The sequence below is a fragment of the Protopterus annectens genome, chromosome 1.part0 (genome assembly GCF_019279795.1).
Source record: "Protopterus annectens isolate FY-2018-M chromosome 1.part0, PAN1.0, whole genome shotgun sequence".
NCBI lineage: Eukaryota > Metazoa > Chordata > Ceratodontiformes > Protopteridae > Protopterus > Protopterus annectens.
In genome coordinates, this window is record NC_056725.1 from 382893816 (window position 1) to 382916545 (window position 22730).

Genomic DNA, 22730 nt, shown 5'->3' on the forward strand with positions numbered 1-22730 from the left:
TTTCTTGCATCATAATTATCAACCACAACAGACTGAAAAGCACAAATTCCATCCCATCCTAAAAACATGGAATTGACATTTCTAAAGTAACTGTAGCAGGAAAATCACACACACACACACACATACATTACGGAAGAGAGAGATATTGTCTCCCACACCTTTCTAAACAGAGCTGCACTTTTAAACTTCCTTCTGTAAAAATACCAGTTCCAAAACCACTACACCATGAGATAAATGTGAAGTCATGATATTATGACATTAGAATAGGTAAATCTAGTACAACCTCAAAACCAGCAGTTTTGTCAGCCTGACATATTTGCTTAACAAAATTATTGCACACATGCTTTACATCTGAATCTCTTAGACTGAATGTGTGCTTTCAGTCAATGTATTCAATAAACTGTGCTATAGAAAGCCATTCTATTCACCATTAAAATGCTATTTGTGAAATGTTATAAAAGTAATAACATCAAATATAGTTTTAGTTAACATACTGCTGAAGTGTGTCATGAATCAATTTACTATCCAAATGATTGTATTTCAAATTCAGTCTCAAATCCTTTTTTTTTAGAAATCATTAGACAAATGTGTAAGTCTTTATCAAACATTTCAAGAATGAATAACAGAATCTTACTGCTACTATATTCACCGACGAGGCAAATTAGCATGTGGATTAGTAAAAATATTTCAGGCACGCTTGTTGAAGATCAGCTTAAAAGCTTCTTTTATACAATGGTTGAAGTACTACAGCAAAATCAATAAAACTGCACAATGACACGTTCTAAGAACAAGAAATACACAAATGGCAACTGGTGCTACACATAGCGATAAACTTTCAATGACTAATACAACAGCAACTTGGTAGTATAATGTTATTTATTTAAATAAAAGGGATAATCGATTTTATATTAAACTAACCTTTTCACGTAAAGCTAACTTACAGACCTGGAAACCTAGGGTAGAATTTGTGAATTTGCTAGCCATATAGGTAGAGACATCTGATGTAGCATGTACATGAGATCTAAACATGCACTTTAGAACAATATAGAGAATTCAGTTTCACAGGGGCTGGCTCTATCCACTACAATGTACTTGACCCAGAGAAAGGTGATACCCACAGGCCCAGAGACTGTATCTATCCTGGCCTTGCGACATTGCTTAATATCACTATCAGGTTGGTCAGTTGCATTAGTCACTTCATCAGGCATGTCATGATGAATATACAGCATTTAAGTGATATAGTTTAAGGTTCTAAGGGAAATGTACAGTACACAAACTCACTTCCCATGCCTGTGCACAGCCTAAGATTTCAGGTCTGGAGAATGGTCTGGTTGTGTCCGGGAAGTAGGATTTCTTTTAAGAATAGCTGTCAACAAGGTCTGGCCAGGCTTCAGTGTTTCAGTCTAGCTCCCCAAGCGATGGATGGATGAAGAAAGGTACCTGTCTTTAAAGGTAGTGGAGCTGGGTGGTCTGCAGGCCTTCTGTAGTCATCTCTGCAGATAGGAGAATGAGTCAGAGGGCAAGCAAACCTTCTTCTTGCATTAACATAAATATTTTCTAGATTGGGAGGTGGGGCTTCCTCTTCTTTTTCATCATCCTGATCCTTTGAGTAATCATAATAGAGATCTACTACCACATAGCGTGCTTTCTCGATGCACCTCATTTCCTGGGCTGGGATAACTTCTATGTGGATAAGCCCCATTTACAGGATCTAGAGTCAGGAAGACAACTTGGAAGAAGACTGCATCATTGGTGGGGGAATCAGAGGTGGCAGCACTCTGTCACATAGGTGCCACTGAGTACTAATAAACAGTAGTGGCTACACTGTTTATGAACTGTATCATTAACTACCTGCCAGCCTGTAGTGTTCCAAAGCCATGGGCAACAGGGCTGACATATAAGTCACTAACAATAAAAGCAAATTATTCCAACTAGTGTTATCAGAAGTGACATCAGTGTAAGTAGTATACACCAGGCTGATATCTAGGGTACTGTTGTTAATGTAGGGAGAACGTATGCTAGAGTTTGGTGTACTGGTGCACACAATGGTGGTATCACTACCATTACTGCCAGTGCCAGTAGTATCAGTGATAGTCCTGACAGAGTCTGAAGCACTTCACGACCAACTGATGGACAATTCCAGCACTTGGGGAACTTGCAAATGGGCTGATAAAACTGATAAGCAACCACCAGTGGTTTCAACAAAACCTACTTTTTTAGGGTCAGGGAAGGGGTTATTTTTTCTTAAGTAAGGTGGGATGAAAACAGATGCTAGATTACTGAGGTTATTTTTCTCGAGTCTGTCTATAGAAATACCAGTGTAAGAGCTCACTGAACTGGAGAAAGCATGGAAAATCACAAACCAAGTTGGGGAATATTGGAAGAAGATAAGCAATGGAACTTGACACCACATCCATGTCCTGGGGAGGGTGCAGCATTATTCTCTGAATTACTACTAACCTGGAGACTGGAAGTACAGAAACTGGCACCGGGCTTTGCCAAACCATTTTAGGAGATACAAGGGCCTGGGAACATCCTAAAGTGCTTGGTGGACCAACAATACCAGTCTCAAATCTTATCTCTCCAAAGCCAATAAAGTTCCCAACAATGTTTCTCCTCCCTCTTATCTTCCCTTTTTGGCTTCTCTAATATTCAGTGAGGAGTGGGCAAATGTGATGAAGATGTGAAAGGATACCTGGGTATGACTACACCAACTTTAGTGAAAACAGAAATTATCAATCATTTTATTCAAGTCACAATTTTACTAGAAAGCAATACATTCAAATAAGTGAGATTATGGAACTTTGGTCGTAAGGAAATTCCTCCTTAACTCCAAATTCTGCAATTATTATATTTAGAGATGTGGCAATGTAGGGGTACAGGCACACTATGCAGAAGGTAAAAACAGTATTGGGTGTATTCTACTGTTAACCTTCAGTGTGGTTGACTTTATTATTTCACATTTCAGTGTCTGAAGGCTCGTTGTTTAGCCATTGATCTGATGCTAAACATTCTGACTTCTCAAGGCTTTCTACAATGAAAGCATTTTATACAGCTTTCTTTCAGCTCCACCTTCAGGCCTTGCTGATCTCTTCATAGACCTTTAATTATAGGTGTCATGATAAAGTCTGAGGTACACCACAAGTAGCACGTTAAGAGAGTGCAATCAAAGGAAATGTTTTATCACACAGATACCTGCATTTAGGAAGCCATATTACAGATGAAAAAGTGTTACAGAGTAAATCTACTGTAATACCCAAACCAAAATCTGTAAACTTGTCAATTGTGCATAATACAGTAAGTGGTAAAATTCCTAGTAGATAGGATGCTACCTCTCAATCCATCTTTGGGAATTTGTGGTTTCTGTCAATTCAGAAAACTATCTTACTCCTGACAAAAATACTATCTGTGACAGTTGTAACAATCAAATATGTTTCGGTTAACAGACTACTGAAGTGAGGTATGAAACAAACCACCATAGCCCCTAGTCCTTTTTCTGAGAAATCATTAGAAGAAATATGTCTGTATCAAAGATTTTAGGAATAAAAATACTAAGTCAGTACATATAAGAATTTTGCTGTTAACTATTTCATTGACTCAGCAACATAAAATATAGAGTAGTAAGAATGAGTTTAGATGGTATAATTAAAAATATAATAAAACCTGCTCAAAAGTGTCTAAGTAAATAATGAGTGACATAGTACAGCACACTGCTTTAAAAGTGTAAAGTGACACAACCTAAGAAAGAAAAATTATACTAATGCAAATAGCACAAGCAAAGCTGTAATCCTTCAATAAACAATAAAACAAGAACTTACTAGAGTAACAGAAATTTATTACCAAAAGGGGAATTTTTAAACCAGTATACCAGTCAGCAATTTTACATTATACTGTGCTTTTTCCATGCAGTTAAGTTTTGAAATCTGAGAGAGGTCTAGAAATTGCTGTCTGTATGAGCAGAACTGCTTGTTTCAGCATTATGTATGTCTAACATATATACAAGTTCAGTATATTGCAGTGTAACAAATCAATGCATCTAACTCTAAGCAGACTGCAGTATAATCTGCATTGCAAAGCTATGTGTACGGAGAGAAATGCATTAATATCTATCACTTCCATGAGTCCAGTGGTATGGTGAGTATGTGCACAGAGTCTTTGTCTCATAAACACATACAGTTAAAAAAAAAACTTATGGTACAGCAGAGGAGAGATGGTATAACAGGCTCCTGTCAACCCTGTGTCAACAGAGTAACAGTCTATGCCCACACTCTCAATATTAAAGAGGTGCATGGCTGGAAAAGCAGGTGTGACCTCGATAACTCTTAAGCTTGATAAGTTCTTCTCCTTACTATACCAGAGAACATAATCCTGCCTGCATAGAATGGTGAATTTAGAATAATTAATCCTGATTTTTCCCTATTCTAACACCAAGCTGTCAGAACTATGCAGGATTTCTCTTTTCTAACATGTTAGTAGCAGTAGATTCGAATATATAACTACCTGGGGATACGGGTGAATGGTACATATGGGTCTGTAGCTTTAATGCTAATAAGTTAGCTAGTACTTAGTATGTTATGTGGTTCAACCTTGCTTTGAATGAAAACTGTAGTAATACAGACATCATGGAGGTTAGACTACAACTTCTGTTTTTTGTTAATTAAGCCTCATGACATAACATAGTGTCATACTTGGTGGAACACCTTTGCCAGAAATACATATGCAGAAATAAAAAAATGTATTTGCTTCCACAAGTCTCCAAGTTTGGAAGTACAGAAGTATAATTATAAGTGTCAGTATTGCTCAGCTACATCAAATGTATTTTTCTTCAAGGAACTTGGGCAGAAGACTTGAAGCTGCATTTTGAGAAATACATTTTAATTCTCACTGGCAAGTGGATTGACTTAAAAGTCTGAAGAAGTACACTGTGCTGTACTCCTTTACTTTTCTTGATGAGGAAAAGACAAACTACCAGAATTTAAAGAACAATTATTAGTTACTGCTAACCCATAAAGAACTTGACATTTTTAGACAGCTGTTCCTTACAGGAGCACAGGGTCCTACAAAGACTACTAATGCTTATGTTACTGAGCTTAAAAGAACCAGATACTGTAAATTTGGTGAGTTGTGCAATTCTCTGAAAATAGAATATGTTGTGTTACAAGAAATGATAAAATAAGGGCCAGACTGTTTAAAGAAACAGGTCTGTTCTTATGAAAACATGTGGATGTCTGCAAAACAAGTAAAACTACTAGTGCATAACAAAAGTAATTAAATCAGGAAAGGTGGTGTATAAAATAAAATGTGTGTTAAATAATGAAGTAAAATGTGAAATAAGATCAGGATGTACTGCACAAGCATATGAAAAATAGAGTCATTTGAGAATGAAAACCCAAGATGGATGCCACAGAATAAATTTTCACTGTGCGATTAGTGACCTAAACGCACCCAGAAAGACTTAAAAAGAAAAAGTAAAAAAAAGTCATGAATATGCAGAAGCCATAGAGCTGAAACACATAATGTTCTTAATAGTTCACCTGCATATATCTCATGGGCCTCTAATACAGGAGGTTTAAGGATCTCACAGTGAAAATTCTAACTTGGCTAGATTTTTCTTGTTTTTACTAATTGGCTTGTCTGTGTGACCTTTTTACTCTTTGGTTTGGATGTTAGTTGGGATATTTTGCAGACACCTTAATTGTTATGGAAATCAGTTGGGTTTAAAGACCCTGTACTTCTAAATTATAGCCAAACCGTCTGTTTATGTTGTGATGATGAGGTCAGAAGAAGGCAGTGGGGTTTGGTTTTACAAGCCTGAATGCATCCACAAAGACTTAAAAAGAAAAAGTAAAATGTCATGAACATTCAAAAGCCATATTACTGAAACACATGATGTCCTCCTTAAGTGGTCATTTGCATATATCCCATGGACCTCTATTATAGGAGGTTTAAGAAACATGCAGTGAAAACTCTAGCTTGAAATTCTGTACATTTAACATGCCATAGGAAAACCCAGATTCCTTTGACTACAATTTGGTATTTCATCAGCACCAGATCTATTACAAAGAGATGTAGCCCAAGTAGCTTAAGGCTTGGAAAGTGTTGCAAGTGAAACCGATGACCTATTAGTGTGGTGTCAGGCATAATAACAGCATGACAAGAGATTCATACAGCTCCTGAACAGATTGAGACAGTGCAATTTCATTCTAAATAAGAGCAAATGTGAAATAAAAGTGATGAATCTGAAATAAGTGTCAGAGGCACTTAAACCTGATCCATTAAAATCCAGCAAATGCCACAGCCAGAAGGAAGCAGGCATTAGGGAGGTTTCTAGGAAAGAAGCAGCAACTTTTGAAGTTTATATCTGACAACTTTCCTGTTAAGTGGTATAGACTATTTGTAGGCTTCTGAGCCCCCAAGCCCTTCTGTGTTATAACTAGCCAGTTTTCTAGTTTCAGCACTCAAATCTGTTTCTTTGATCTCAGCACTTGTTCAGAAAAAAAAAAAATTCATCTGCTTTTACTGTACTTGTGTTTCTACCTACTTTTTTACTTTTGCATCATCTTAAAAGTACTCAATTGTATTTATTACTGCTTGGTGTAACTCATTCAGTTGTTTTGCACTGAGAGGGTTTGTGGTCTGCACTGTAGTGGCAGAACAGGTAGCTTACATCCTTCTAGGTTGGGAACTGCTGATTGAGGGCTCAGTGTCTGTTATTCTAAAAGTGTATTAATTCTGGTTTAAGCACTTGGGCTTTCAGGCCAGTTATTTTACATTAAGAGGGTTCGTGGTCTGCACCCTTCTGAGCTGGGAATTTCTGGTTGAAGGCTTATTGTGCATGCATATCTGAACTGCTTCTTGCTGTGGCATAGACTCTGCTGGATCTAGCTTTGTTTGTGTAACTTGAGCACTAATCCAGGCATTCTCTAAAGTTTTGGATTAAGCACTTGGGCTTCAGACCAGTTGTTTTACATTAGGAAGGTTTGTGGCATGCACTGTGGTGGCAGGACAGGTAGCTTTCATCCTTCTTCTGGGAACTGCTGATTGAGAGCCCAGTGTCTGTTATTCTTAAAGTGTATTAGTTCTGGGTTTAAGCACTTGGCTTCAGGCCGTTATTTTACATTAAGAAGGTTTGTGGTCTGCACTCTGTGGGGAGAGAGGCTGGACTCTGCCCTTCTCTGAGCTGGGAATTTGGTTAAAGGTATAGTGCCTGAATATTTGCACCTAATACGCTCTTTCTCAGCGCTTCTGTGGATCACTAGTGATATCTGCATTGCTTACTGTACTTATTTCCTTGTTTCACTTGAAAGAAAGTTACTGTGCTCACTAAAGCAATTTTATAAGGCAGCACTAAAAAATTAAAACACCACCCTCCCCCCACTGGGCCCTGGTTCAATTATTAAGGAATTTAGCATGTCCAAAGGTCAATTGTCAATCTGTCCAGCTGGTGAATCTGGGAATCTTGAGGCAATGTTACAACTGCCTTATGTAGCCAGTATGCCAAACAGTCACAGCCCTTAAGACTAAACAACACACCTCTAGCACTCAGGTCACTCAAGGCAAAGTAAAATATGACTCAGTCATTGTCCATGCTGGTGTGAATGACCTGAAAGTACCTCCCCCTGACATGAAAATAGACATAAAGGTACCTCACCAAGAATGATGCCACAATATGAAGACAAGATGATTAATTTCAACAATTGGCTTAAGTACCGTGTCATTCAAAGGGATCAATTGGCTTAAGTACTGGTGTCATTCAAGGATCAATGCCTGTCATTTTAGGCAAGGCTCAAAAGACAAACCCACCTCCATAGGTATCACAGGAATAAGAAACTAAGAGTAATGCTACTCAGATATTCATCAAAGATACCCACACCTCCAGGTTGGTGGCAAAGCACAAAGCATCAGAGACTATCCATGTGCAACTAACAGTGCCTTCCAGTTTATAGCCTGCTACAGACCACCCTCCCAGCCCCAGACCCCACTCAGCCTTCCTGAGAACACTGGAAAATATGAAGGTCTCTCCAAACACCATTATATTAACATAGACTGGGAGCATTACTCAGGTTCCTAGAATTTATAAACTCAAATGCTATGGAACAACTTGTTACCACTCCCACAAGAGGGAAACATACTGGACCTGATCATCACCAACATGGGGACTCTATGCTCCAGACCAGAAGTGTATCCCTCACTGGTAAGATCAGACCATAAACTAATCTCACTGGATATTCACATCCCAACCCCACCTGCCCAGAAAACCACAGTGAAAAACTTCTCTAAAGCAAATTTCACACTCCTCAAAACTGAGATGGAATCCTTCAAAGCCCCAGGCCTGTGGAAAATACGGTCCAGACCGCAGAATCTTTATAAATGCATTCTATGAACACCTTCAGAATGCATGGATCAACCAAGACCCAATCCTCCAAAGGCAGACATCCTGTCTCCATAAACAAACTATACAATAGAAGGAGGAAGCTACTAAATGATAGAGCAAAATCCCAAAAGGAAGGCATCACTGATCAGTATTAGCAAAAACTACGGGCACACATAAAATTGTGGACACTAAGGATAATCACAAGGCTTTCTTTAGTTATGTTAGAAACAAGGGTGGTAATTCCCAGATACAGACATTGCCAACATCCTAGCTGACAGGTTCAACACAAACTTCTCCCCATCCCCACCAAAAGGGCTGCCCCTGACATCTCAGATGCTCAGGTTCCAAAGCAAAAACACAGCATCAATGGGACCAGATGGTGTCCCTACATGAACTCCAAGAAGAGCTAAACCCAAACATAAAACTACTGTTCAATCTCAGCCTTACTACAGGATATGTGCCCAAAGAGTGGCATACAGCAACAGTGGTCCCTCTCCATAAAGGTGGTAACTCAGCCTGAATAGCTTAGTCTGCAAAGCTATGGAAAGGATCATCATGGACCTCATAAATAAAGATATTGGGGACCTACAAACACTGGATCCTACCCAGTTCGGCTTTGTTAAGGGCAGAACCTGCCTCTTAAACCTGGTTGATTTCTTTGAAACAGTCACCAAGGCCATTGGAAGGTGGTCCACACAGCCTACCTGGACCTGGCATTATAGATAAGCTCACTATGTCACTAGATGGATTGCAAACTGACCTGACTAGAACAGAACCCACATGGTTAGAATTGCTGGAGCCATGTCAGACTCCAAACCAATTACAAATGGTGTCCCACAAGGCTCAGTCCTGGGACCTCTCTTGTTCGGTATATATTTCTCGGAGGTACAGGCCAACACGGAAGGACTGTGGCTGACCAAGTTCGCAGATGACTGCAAACTGGGCACCATAATCGACTCTCCAGCCGACACAAGCATCCTCCAAAAGGGCCTCATAGAAACAGACAACTGGTGCCAGAGCCATGGCCTCAAGCTAAATGCCAAAAGTGTATAGTCATCCCTTTGGCAAAAACAAAGTGCCCACAAATTACAAAATAGGTGGTAATCCATTAAGTACAGAAGAAGTAATTAGGGACCTGGGGACCCAAGTTGAAAGCAATCTCTCATTTGACAACCACGTAGCCAAAGTGGTTAGAAAAACATTTTATATAGCCCACCTAATCATGAAGGGATTCACATCTAGATCAGGGAGGTCATCGTGCCTCTTTACTCATCCCTCATCAGGCCCATAATTGAGTACAATGCCCCTTTTGGGATGTACCTTACCAGACACCTGCAGCAACTGGAAAAACCCCAAAAGTACCTCACCAAGAGTATCAAAGGGCTCAAACAGATGCCATATGCTGCCCGGTTAAAGAAACTCCAGCTCTACTCAGTGGCATACCGCCTGTTCAGAGGCGATCTGTGCCTGGCCATGTCCAACCTGGAATTAATGGACATGCTGCACCTCAGAAAATCCAAATCCCATCGAAAGCACGCGGCGGAGACTTGAACCTCAGCACTGAAATAAATAGGACATGCTGGAGGGACAGATTCATAACCCAGAGGCTCCCTTCACTCTGGAATAAAATCCCAGTCCAGGTTAGGCAGAGTCCCTCATTGACTCTCTTCAAGAGGAATCTTGATGAGTGGATGGGAGATCATAGGTTTGGTATCACTTCTGTGTCACTGTTAGACAGAGGCACAGTATACTAACCTCGAAAAAGGGCATAGCAAAATAAATTTAAAATGGGTGGCGAAAGCCAAACACATTCTGGCTAGGCTTATAAATGCCCTAGGGCAGATAGCCTAGTATGAACCTATGAACCTATGAACTCTGAGATAATTGTCCTTGTAAGAAAGATATTAGAGCAAGCTTATAATGTGGGAATAGAGCCATGACTAGGATAAGAGTTGAAAAATCAAAAAAAGAGCCAGGGATACTCTAACATTAAAAATATTAAATGCGACTATGTCAGCTGTTTTTGGAAATAGATGTCAAAAGCATATCCAGAAAGTTCTTATACAAGGCTCCACCAAAATTTCAGAGGCGATTACTTGGTTTACAGAGTTGTGATATGAACATGAAATACAAAAGCGGTAAGGAACTGCACATAGCAGATTTGTTCAGAAGAACATATGTAGTATAAAAGTGTGAAGAAATGGTAGAAGATGAACTAGAAAGTATTTGGTTAGTAACAAAGTTACCAAAGTCAGAATAAAAAAAATAGACCTGTAATAATAAGAAGTTATGTACTCACCATAAAGTTCCATCTGAGTAGGTAGCTTCATTTGTCTGCAACCTGTGGGTCTTGGATCTGATATCAGATCCAAGCTGGCAACTTGTTTCATAGCTAATGGATCCGAGCTCCTAGCTCCTCCCCTCACCCATAATCCCCTGCCAACCCTCCATGACCTCAGATCAAGTTTGCCCCTCAATATGTACCCAAAAAGGGTATTCCAACTTACATAGATCCACTGAAGGCCAGGGGGGATGGTTGCAGACAAATGAAGCTACCTACTCAGATGGAACGTTATGGTGAGTACATAACTTCTTAATCTGAAGTAGGGACTTCATTTGTCAGCAACCTGTGGGACAGAGTCCCCAGCTACCTGAATCTTGGGTGGCCATCATGGAAGGATATTGCGGAGCACCGCAGAGCCAAAGGATGCTCTCCCTCTAGAAACCACGTCCAGTTTGTAGTGGTTAATAAAGGTATGAGATGAGGCTCAAGTGGCTGCCGAACAAATATCATCCAATGGAACTCTAGATTTGAAGGCCGCAGAAGTAGAGACGGAACGAGTAGAATGTGCGTGAACTCCTTCAGGTGCGGGTCTCCCAGAAGCTTGGTACGCTAAAAGGATACATTGGGAAATCCAGCGTAATAGAGAGATTTTTGATACTGCTTTCCCCAAATTAAATTTGGCAAAGGAAATGAACAGCTGGTCGGATTGCCTGTGACCAGCTGTTCTATGAGTATAAAAATGCAGCTGCCTATGAACATCTAATGAGTACAGCTTGTACTCTCCTTTATTCTGATATTTAGGAAAGAAGACCGGTAAATTTATGGATTGATTTATATTGGTTTCTGATGCTATTTTGGGAAGGAAGGAGAAATTGGTCCTGAGGTACACTCTGTCCAGATGAAAGATCAAATAAGAAGGTTTCACAGAAAGAGCTTGAAGCTCCGAAACTCTTTTCGCTGAAGTAATGGCTACAAGGAATGCTGTTTTCCAGGACAAGTATTTGAGATCTACTGAAGCAGCAGGTTCAAAAGGTGGAGCAGTCAGGGCCTGAAGAACTAGTGAAAGATCCCAAGGTGGTACGGCTTCTTTTATAGGGGGTCTAAGCAAAAAGGTGCCCTTGAGAAAGGTTTTACATAATTTGGCCGACATCAAGGGCCCTGTGTCATGTCCCACATGGTAATTGGAGATGGCAGCCAATTGCACTTTGAAAGTTGAGCAACTAGCGCCTTCCTGAAAAAGTTCAGTTAGGAAGTCTAATACGGATGGAAGAGGAGCCGTAAAGGGATCTAGATTATGATGCTCCGGCCAGACAGAGAAACGTTTCCATTTACTGTGGTACACTTTCCTGGTGGAGGGCTTATGCGCTGCCACAAGGATGGCTTTGACTGGTGAAGAGATACCGGGAGTCCTAACTAGGAGTGGAACTGGAGCAACCAAGCCGTCAGCTTCAGATTGTCCAGATTTGGGGTCAGTAAGTCCGACGGATGGGAGATTAGATCCGGACTGGGATCCAGAATCCAAGGGGGATTCACTAGGTGAGACCACAGGTAAGGGAACCAAATTTGCCGAGGCCAGAATGGGGCAATGAGGATCATCCTGCTCCCCAACCGCGACGCTTTCTGTAAGAGCTGCAGCATCAGGGGTAGAGGAGGATAGGCATAAAGTAGACCTGGTGGCCAAGCATGCACCAGAGTGTCTCTTGGGGTTTCCCCTGGAGGGGGAATCAGATATGAAATTGCCGCATTTGGTGTTTGAGGAAGAGGCAAAAAGATCGCAGCAGGGTTGCCCCCATATTGCGAATATCTGCTTCGTTACTAGTGGGTTGAGAGACCACTCGTACGGGTTAGGAAGGGTGTGGCTGAGTTTGTCCGCTAGGATGTTGGCCCACCCCGGAATGTGCGTTGCAATCAGAAAGCGGTTGGTGGAAATCGCCCATTCCCATACTCTCATGGCTTCGCGGCATAGAGGGTAAGACCTGGTTCCCCCCTGTTTGTTGATGTACCAGACAACCGACATGTTGTCCGACTGAATTGCAATCGTTCCTACGGGGAGGAGATTCTGAAGTGCTTGCAATGCGTACAGCACCGCTCTCATCTTCAGAACGTTGATATGCAGGGAGGTCTCTGTATCGTTCCATGTGCCTTGGACGGTCCTGCCTGAATAATGCCCCCCCACCCAAGGTGGGAGGCGTCCGTGGTCACCGTGGTGAGAGGGGGAGAGGTGCAGAAGGGTCAGCCCATAAGGAGGTCCGGAGCATGGAGCCACCATAACAGAGCCCTCCTGCAAGCCTTGCTGATAGCAATGGGGTGATGGAGAGGAAAAGACAGAAAGGACCATTGTACTAGAAGGGTCCACTGCAGTACCCGCATGTTCAGACGGGCGCATGGAAGAAGCATTATCGCTGCTGCCATGGAGCCCAGCGCCCTCAGGACCAATTCCGCCGGTGGGGTCTCTGATTGGAGGATGGCCCGCACATGAAGTTGCAAATTCCGTAGTCATTCCGACATCAGGAAGGCTCGTAGATCTCTGGTGTCTATTCTGGCTCCTATGAATTCTATGACTTGTGTCGGGGCCAGAAAGGATTTGTCGGCATTGATGGTGATGCCTAACTGTGGGGCTAGGCAGAGAAAGAAATCTCTGGCTGAGCAAAGTAGATGCCTTGTTGGGGTGGTCAGGAGGCAGTCGTCCAGGTACAGAAAGACCTGTATTCCCTGGAGTCTCAGGTGGGCCGCAATCACTGCTAATACCTTGGTGAACACCCTGGGGGCTGTGGTGAGGCCAAAGGGAAGGACCCTGAACTGGTAGTGACTGACTCCCAGCCGAAAGTGGAGGAACCTCCTGGATCGTCTGTCCATTAGAATGTGGTAGTATGCATCCTTGAGGTCTATAGAGCACATCCAATCGTTCTCCCTTAGAAGGGGAAGAATAGATTGAAGAGTGACCATTCGGAATTTTTTCTTGGTTACCGACAGGTTCAAACGGGACAGGTCTAGAATCGATCTCAAGTCCCCCATCTTTTTTGGCACCAAAAAGAACCTGGAGTAGAACCCTAATCCGAGCTGGTCTTGGGGGACGGGCTGGATGGCTCTTTTTCTTAGCAGCTGCTGAATCTCTGCAGCTGCAGCCTCCCTCTGATTGGGTGGTACATCGGGGAGGTTCTTGAATTTGGGGACATGAAGTAATGGGATTTTGTATCCTCTAGATGTAATTCGAAGCACCCAGCAGTCCGTAGTGATGGACTCCCATGCCGCTAGGTGCACTGAGAAGCACCCCCTGACTGCCTCCAGAGTGGAGCAGTCGGGCAACCCTTCAGGGCTGCTGCATGGGCCAGTCAGAGAAAGGTTCTCTGGACCCAAAGTTCCTTGGAGCCCCTCTGCCCCTGGGGCGGCATCCTCCCTGTCCTCCTCTGCCACGGAAGGACTGGTTGTCTGGAGCGGGTTGGGAATGTTGCCATTTCCAGAACCACATCTTCTTCTGACCCTTTTGGTTCTTCAAAAAGGACCACTGGGGAGCAGAGAAGCGGACTCTGATGGCAGACAACGTCTTCCCATCCTTCTCGCTCTGGACAAGTGTCTCGCGAACTGTTTTGCCAAACAGGGCAGAACCATCGAAAGGGGCGTTCGCAAAGGACGCTTTAAAGGGCTCCGCAAAGTCACAATGACGGAGCTAGGCCTGACGTCTAATGACTAGGCCCGCTCTGCTAGCTCTAGTGGCTCCCTCGGTGGCGTGGGACAATAGCCGCATAGAGGTATTTGAAATGGATCTCAGAGTGGCCATTCAGGTGGAGTACAATTGTTTGTCCTCCGCCGACATGGACTCAGGGGGGGAGGCAGCGTATTCTTTGATAAGATCCCACTGCATCCTGATGACATGCCATATAGTTCAGAGACCTTACCGAAAAGGTCGCTGAACTAAAAACTCGCATCCCTAAGCGGGACTCCTTGCTCGGTGGATGGACTGAGGGGCTCTCCTGAGCTAGTTCCCTCTTCATGGCTGCCGCCGTCAGCATTGCATCTACGGGGGGACCCTTGCTCCAGTGTGACCGGTCTGAGGGGGGCTTAGTATCCTGTCCGAGCGTTTGGGTATTGGCTCCACGGTGTCTGGGTCCTTCCACACCCTGGTGGTAATAAGGTCCACCAAGGGGTCAGCCGGAGGGGACACCCAAGAGGTAGACAGGCCTGCTTTGAATGCCTCCAGAAACACAGACTCGTCGGAGGAAGCCTTGGGGGCAGACCACCCACCTCTGATCCTCAGCATCTCCATGATGTCTCCAAAAGAGATATCCTCAGGGGGTGATCTTGGGGAGCCTTCCCCTTCATCCAAGTCCGTGTCCTCAGTTAATGACTCAGGGGAGTCCACTTGCCTCCTCTTGCACTTGTGCTTGCGGGGCACTTCCTCGGGGGGGCTGTCCGAGGAGGTCTCGCCAGCAACATCCTGTTCCAATGGAACAACCTGAGACATTGAGGCCAGGTGATGGAAGCCTGGCCCAGCAGAGAGGGAGTGCAGGGTGGAGCCGAGACAATGGTCGGGGGTCCGGATGCTCTCGACAGAGCCCTCTCCACTACACTGAAAGCCGAGGGGGAACCGCTCTCCCTGGGTTCCGAGAGCCAGCTCCCACTCAGATCCGATGAAGGGATCGGAACCGGCGCTGAGACCATCGGATCTGAAGGACCAGTGCGCTCCGACCTGGACGGAGCCAAAGGCACACTAAATCCCTCGGATCCGAAGCTCGGGCCATGGCTCCGAGAGGTCGGATCCGACAGACTCGAGGGCAGGGTCGGATCCGAAGTACCAAGTACTGTCGGCACCAACCCACCCCCGGCTCTGACGCTGCTCAGCTCCGAACGCTCCGAACCCAGGTAGTGGGTCGGAGAAGGAGCAATTGGAGTGAAAAAGGGTGTCGAGCTCCCCCCCAAAGGGGGGGGGCAAGAGCACTCCCATCTGCAGCTGGGCCTGGATGAATCTTCGCATCATCCGGTCCAAGTCTACATCAGACATGCTGAATGTTGATCTCGATGAGGCCACCGAGGCAGGTCTGGAATGCACCTCGATGACCTCGATGGAGATCGGGCCTCCTCCTCCTCGAGCCCTGAGGAGAAGCAAGGAGATCAGAGCCGAGGAGGAGGAGACCTAGAAGCAGTGGAGGGAGAAGCCCGCTTAGCTGGCAGGGATGAAGCGGAGGCCTCGGCCCGCCATTTGTGGTGCTTCTCCCTCCATTTCTCCCTCCTAGCCTCCCTGTCCTTCAGCACTTTAGCGGGAGTTTGAGTCCCAGCCGAAGGAAGGGGGCCAGGAGTGGCAATGACCACAGCCTGTGGTAGTGCCATGGGAGCAGTGGAGGCTGGAGCCGAGTCCGGGGGCAAAAGTCCCACCAGGACCAGCTTTGACCTCTGCTCTTTCAGTGCCCTGGGGTTGAATGCTGCACAAATAGTACAGGAGAGGTGTTCAACCCCAAGGCACTGAACGCACCGAGTGTGGCCATCAGCCGGGGAGAGCTTATGGCCACACTCGGTACATTTAGAAAAAATGGCTTTTGGGAGCCTCAGCCATACTTTAAAGAAAAGGGAGTGCTACACAAACACACAGGACCCAAAAACACAAGCACACACACACACTCACTAACGACCAGAGAAGGGAGGGAAAACTATGTAAAAAAATAAATATTACAGGGAACCTAACTCTTACACACTTTTTTTTTTTAAATTAAAGTTGAGAAAAGTTGACTAAAAAAAAACAGACTTAACTGACGATTTCGCTAGAGCTCAAAGGAATCCAGCCATCCACAAGCGAGGCAAACTAGATCTGAGGTCATGGAGGGTTGGCAGGGGATTATGGGTGAGGGGAGGAGCTAGGAGCTCGGATCCATTAGCTATGAAACAAGTTGCCGGCTCGGATCCGATATCAGATCCAAGACCCACAGGTTGCTGACAAATGAAGTCCCTACTCCAGATCAATGAATTAAAAATTCAACTAGTGAGAGATGTTACTGTGAAATGATCTTTGAGCAAAAGTCATCATTAAAGAAAGAAATGTAGTCTTATTTTTCTTTCAAAGAAGAAATATGATGGATCCAGGACTTGATGTAGAAATATGACAACTATAACAGTTTCAAACTAAATGCAAATGCAGATACATGCAATACCTGAAATAATATACAAATCACATTTGAGAATAGCAAACTGCAAAGTAAAATCAAAAGTTATTATGATTTGGCTAGGAATATTAAATGATATAGAACAATTACTGTGAAGCTGTGGCATTTGCAATGCAGAGCATAACATTAGTGCTAACAAAGAGAGAACAGCATGCCAGGTGCGAGACTGTCTGTCTAATTAAGTGGATACAGGTTTGTTTCTGTTTAAAGAAGCCATGCATCTCACATTTGCAAACTGTTATTCTATACTCCCTGTAATAAATAAGCTACTGCACACAACAACTGCAGATCTAATAAGTGCATTAACTGTACTGCTTGTTTGACTTGCTTGTTGTACTCTGCCTGAATATTGCTGACATCTGTCTGCATTTTATTTTGAATTGAAGCTTTTCATCTAGGGTTTGGTTACCTCTACTTTTTATCTTTTTCTTTTATTACATTTGTTTTACATTTTCTGTTCTGTTGGAGTTACAAGAGGTCTTGGCTAGGGTCAGTTAGAAAAGTAAGCAAAGAATTCTCTTGCAAACAGTGAACCACATTGGCTAATTAGTGGGAGGAGCTGAGAAGTAGCATTTCTCATTTAGCTTGAATGATTTGAATGCATCCCTATTTAGCTGGAGTACTTGTCTGGCTTGCTTGCTGTACTGTGCCTGAATATTGCTGATCTCTGTCTGCATTTTCTTTTTCCAACCCACCTGCCCATTTGTTGTTGTACTTTTAAACTTGGTGGCTTTTGAGCTCCCTACCCCTACTATAAATATGATTTTGGACACTCCTCCCAGGCCTATCTCATCAGCTCATTCTACTGAGTATGGAGAGATCAGCTGGAAAAGCATACCCCCTTAGTTTCTTAACCTTGAATTATCTTCTGTTTCCTCCCTCCCCACTTAATTTAAAAATTCACTTTATTCAGCTACTTTTATTGTATTTGTGTTTCCTCCTACTTTATTAATGTATCTTGCTTTTGCTGCTTGTCCTTAAAAGTATTCAATTGCATTTATTCTGCTGCATTTATTACTGCTGGTTAGTAGCCTGATTAAATTGTGACTGTTATTCTAAACCTCTTAGTTTTGGTTTAAGCACTTGGGCTTCAGGGCAATTATTTTACATTAAGAAGGTTTATGGTCTGTCTGCACTCTTGTGGGAAGAAAGGGTAGCCACTGCCCTTCTGAGCTGGGAATTGTTGGTGAAGGCTTATTGTGCCTGTTGTTCTAAGTGCCTTTGTTCTACTTTAAGCACTTGGGTTCCAAACCAGTTATTTTACATTAGGGAAATATGTGGTCTAAACTCTTGTGGCAGGAGAGGATGGCCTACACCCTTCTAAGCTGGGAATTGCTGATTGAATGCTTATTGTGTCTGTTATTCTGAAAGTGTATTAGTTCTAGTTTAAGCACTTGGGCTACGAACCAGTTGCTTTACATTAGGAAGGTTTGTGGTCTAGACTCTTGTGGTAGGAGAGTGTAGCCTACACCTTTCTAAGCTGGGAATTACTGGTTAAGGCTTATTGTGCCTGTTATTCTAAGTGTCTTTGTTCTGGTTTAAGCACTTGTGTTCCAGACCAGTTATTTCAAACTAGACAGGTTTGTTGTCTACACTCTTGTGAGAGTATTCTACTGAATTGCTGTTTTATTTAAACTATTTTTTTTTTGCTGTTGTGACTAAGATTTTCTACATTTTGAATTTCTAAGTACTTCTGCATTCAGACTTGCTGAATATACACTGTTTGGTATAATTTGAGCAGTAAAACCAGCCATACATTAAGAAGGCCACCCTGCACACTTATGTCAGAAGTGTCCAGCCAAGGACCCATCTGAGTTGAAGACTGCTGGAATAAATGTACATATATTGTGAGCAGTTTAATCCTTTGACTTGTGGTATAAAGGACACAAATTAAGAGAATAAGAATACAGGACTACAAACAGAAACTCTAGGAGGAAATAGATAGGATGACTAGATGAGGAATATCTAAAAAAGCAAATTTTAAATGACAAGATGGCCAGAGCTCTTATGGTGATTCCACTGCATCAGAAAAATACTTATATGCAAAATCAAATCCAGTGATAATAAATTGTTTTTGAGTTAAAAATCTACATCTAACTGAAGAATAAACCTAATTAAAAACATCATATAGGTTACCAAACTCAGAATTCTTACTTCTTTACTAAAATTTAGCAGTAACTTTGGTTTTCCCAAATGAACTGGCAAGCTAACACTTTACTCTTTGTTCATTTTAATATCAACTGAATAATCTACCTTTGTATACAAAAACATATCTTCCAGTGTGAGAAGTATAGGCAATACTGACCTACTGATGAGGATAATTGGACAAACCAGAATAACCTTTGGAATACTGACTGCTACCTAATCAATGTGCCCCATGCAATTTGCCTTAAAGCTCTATCTCTATACTCAGTTTCATACAGACTGTTGAGAGATGATCTGTACCTAGTAGATAACGCATCCCTGGATCCCACACAACCGCATCACAACTACTTGAACTAGGGACTTGTACCTTGCTTGTGACATAAATAGGACATGTTGGAGAGAAAAGTATGTTTCACAGAAATGTTCCCTCCTCTAGAACAGATTTCCAATCCATGTGAAGCAGAGTTCTTCTCTAATCCTATTCAAGTGTAACCTGGACTAGTGGATGGGAAATCAGAAATTCACCCCAGGTCTCACACTTATGTCTCTAATGAGCAGAAGAAACCTGTAAAGCGTACACTATCTTATGTATATCCCTTAAAATGACCTCTAAGGCTCACAAAACTTACAGGATACATCACAGAAGTATGGCTATCCCCAGTGTTCATTAGCTTACTATACATTTATTAACCTAATCTGGAGATTTTATGCTTACAAATGATAAACTGAACCAATCACCACAGCATATATTTCTATTACAGCTTGCACAGTATCAGAGGACAGCAGTGTTAAAACAGTAGAACCTGAAAATCCTAAAAATCAATTGCATTGTATGGCAAACACTCCCTGGCAAACATTTCATCTGTTGATGTGAAGAAAAAGACTAAACATGAATTGTTCAATTAGTCAGCAAAATTAATACATGGTAATCACATACAAAGGCTTCACACCTGCTGTGCAGACAGAACTGCTTAAATGAGTTCTTCATAATGTTAGAAAAACAAACATCTGAACTGTTTATATAGATAGATATAATGAATATAAGCAAAACATCCAAATGTTGATATTCAAAATGTTGAAAATGTGAATGTTGACATGCCAGCATACATGTACTAAGCAATAACCTTGGCTCATGCAAAAATCATACTTAAAAAAAACATTGTTTTTCTGCAGGGGGAAAGATGCCTTGCACCCCCCCTCCCAACTGCTGAAAACATATACTAACTTTGAGATTGCACAATATCAAGGAAAGGGCATATTACCTAAACCCAAAAATTGTGCAGTCTTGCACAACTGTTGATCATCTGCTCAGTCAACTAAACAGATGCTGACCAAAGATAGTTATTACAAAATTCAGTGCTCTCATATATATATATATATATATAATATATATATATATATATATATATATATATATATATATATATATATATATATACATACACAAACACACATCTGCTGTGTGCATATATATATATATATATATATATATATATATATATATATATAAATAGATATTTACACCACACACACACACACACACACACACACACACACACACACACACACACACAAGCATTTGATCACATACTATCATAACTCTCCCACCAATCATGTAAGAATTAACCTGGCAGGTTGGCAGTTTAAAGGTTTGAATACATTTTCAAAAGAAAGTGATGGTACTATATAAAGTTATACTATAAACTGCTTTCTTTATAATAATAATGTATGCATACACTTAATATTTTCAAAATAAATAACAACTTAAACCTGAATGGGAACTGCATTTACCACTTCAGTTTAGAATTGATGCAGAGCTCATAAATTGCACAGTGTCTATGTCAACGTCCCAAAATGTGTTGTACTAGGTTTATAAACATTTACTTTAAGTTGTCACTCAGCAAAGTATCTTCCCATGAGTAAAAATGGTTTTGGAATACATGAAAATGGGATGAGAAGGGGGTTTTGTTTTTTACAACACATTTTTTCTAAATGTCATTTATTATGATTTACATATTTCAATAGTGTTACATAGCTGCACTGAAAGCACTCATAACCACCACATTCATTAATACATTTTACTTCACGTGATGAACATCTCTTATCTCCCCTCCTCTCTCATATCTTCCACTCTTTCATTCATCTCCACCATCTTATCCCTATCCCTCTTCATTCTTCTCAAACCATCTATAAGTCTCACATATGCTTCCCTTAATACTCCCTTTTTTCCCACTCTTACTACCAGCATAGTACCATCTCTACATTGTAAATAGTCTACATAATTCATTCAATGTTATGTTTAAGCTCACGTCTTGTAACATCAGTTTTATAATTACTTTTCTTTCTTTCTGTCATTTGGTTTGTACTATCAACATTTTTTATTTACTTTCAGTTAGAAGTGCACATGTATAGTCTGGCTCCCACTAATGGGGGGGGGGGGGTGACCTGCTTCACTTCCCTCCCAACCACATTTCTCCAACCACTACATAAACTAACACATTAACATAGTCATGGCCACTCCCCCTTTTTACATTATCCACCTAGCCCCTTAAAGCATAAGATGCTAAGTAACCCACAGTCATTCCTAAGCCACATCTTCTCTGAAATGTTAATAAAAAACACAGCAATACCCTCACATGCCATTGCACTTTTCAGTTAACAGCATCACTCCAGTTCTAACACTCTAAAGCTTTGTAATAATAACAACAGCCCTGAGAAATACAACTCTCTTCACTAAATGCTTACTACAAAACACACTCTATCTCCCTCTACTCTTATTGCTAATTCTCTCACCCACAGCTTCACTTATCCTCTACATTTCAAAGCCCAAATGCTACACTTCCTACTTCAGAACTTCCACATCTACTCATCATCATACTCACCATGACATCCACAAACTAACAACAACCCCCACACACACAGCATCACAGTCACTCACCCACACAAGCTCATCTCTCGTGCTTCCATGCAAAACATGTTGGAGAGCATTTCTGGCCTCACATTATCTGAACATGCTTGCCGTAACTGAATCCTGGCTAAAAACAGTTAACATCACTTGCAGCATTTCTTTCCAATTTGACACCAGCCCTGGATCAAGGATAGGTCAGGCTGTCATGCTTCATCACTAGTCTCTCAGGCTAACCCCTCGGCTGACCATGCACTCCATTCATTTCTCACTAAACTGTCACTTAAGATCTCTTACCATTTGTACATAGCAGCTGCATAACTAACACCATGAGCCTCTAGCAAAATATAAATCACTTCACATAGTATCTTGGTGACCATCACTCCAAATTAACACATTATTATCCTAGAAAACTTTAAACTTAAACTTTCTGTGTCCAAATAGCCCTAATATCTTCAAACTCATTCCTGAACTCAGACTAATCCAACTCATAACCAGTCCAACCAAACCTAACTATAAAACAAACCACTAGGCCTTACTATACCTTTTAATAACATCCCACCCACACTTCCAACATCCCCTACATCACCATTTACCCACCCTCATTCATTGATACCATCCAAACTGAAAACTTAAAAATTAGATATTGCTGCAGACTATCATCATTCAGACCAAAACCTCCCAAAAAGCTATCCACACTTAAATCTCACCTCTTCTCCATAGGCTGATCTCCCATTCTATCCCTTAATGACCCCAATACTGCTGCAACCCAATTTACACTTCTACTCTCACTACAGAACACCAATTGTCCATTATCTCAAGACTCTTCAAGTCCAAGAAAACAGTGTGGGTCACCACAGAGCGGAAAGC

General features: G+C 41.9%; 1 protein-coding gene across 1 annotated transcript in view; it reads right to left on the reverse strand.

Annotated features, from left to right (window-relative positions):
- The window catches only part of TTC7A (tetratricopeptide repeat domain 7A), a 2391665-nt gene that overhangs the window by 479214 nt on the left and 1889721 nt on the right, over positions 1–22730 (reverse strand). The window lies entirely within an intron of this gene.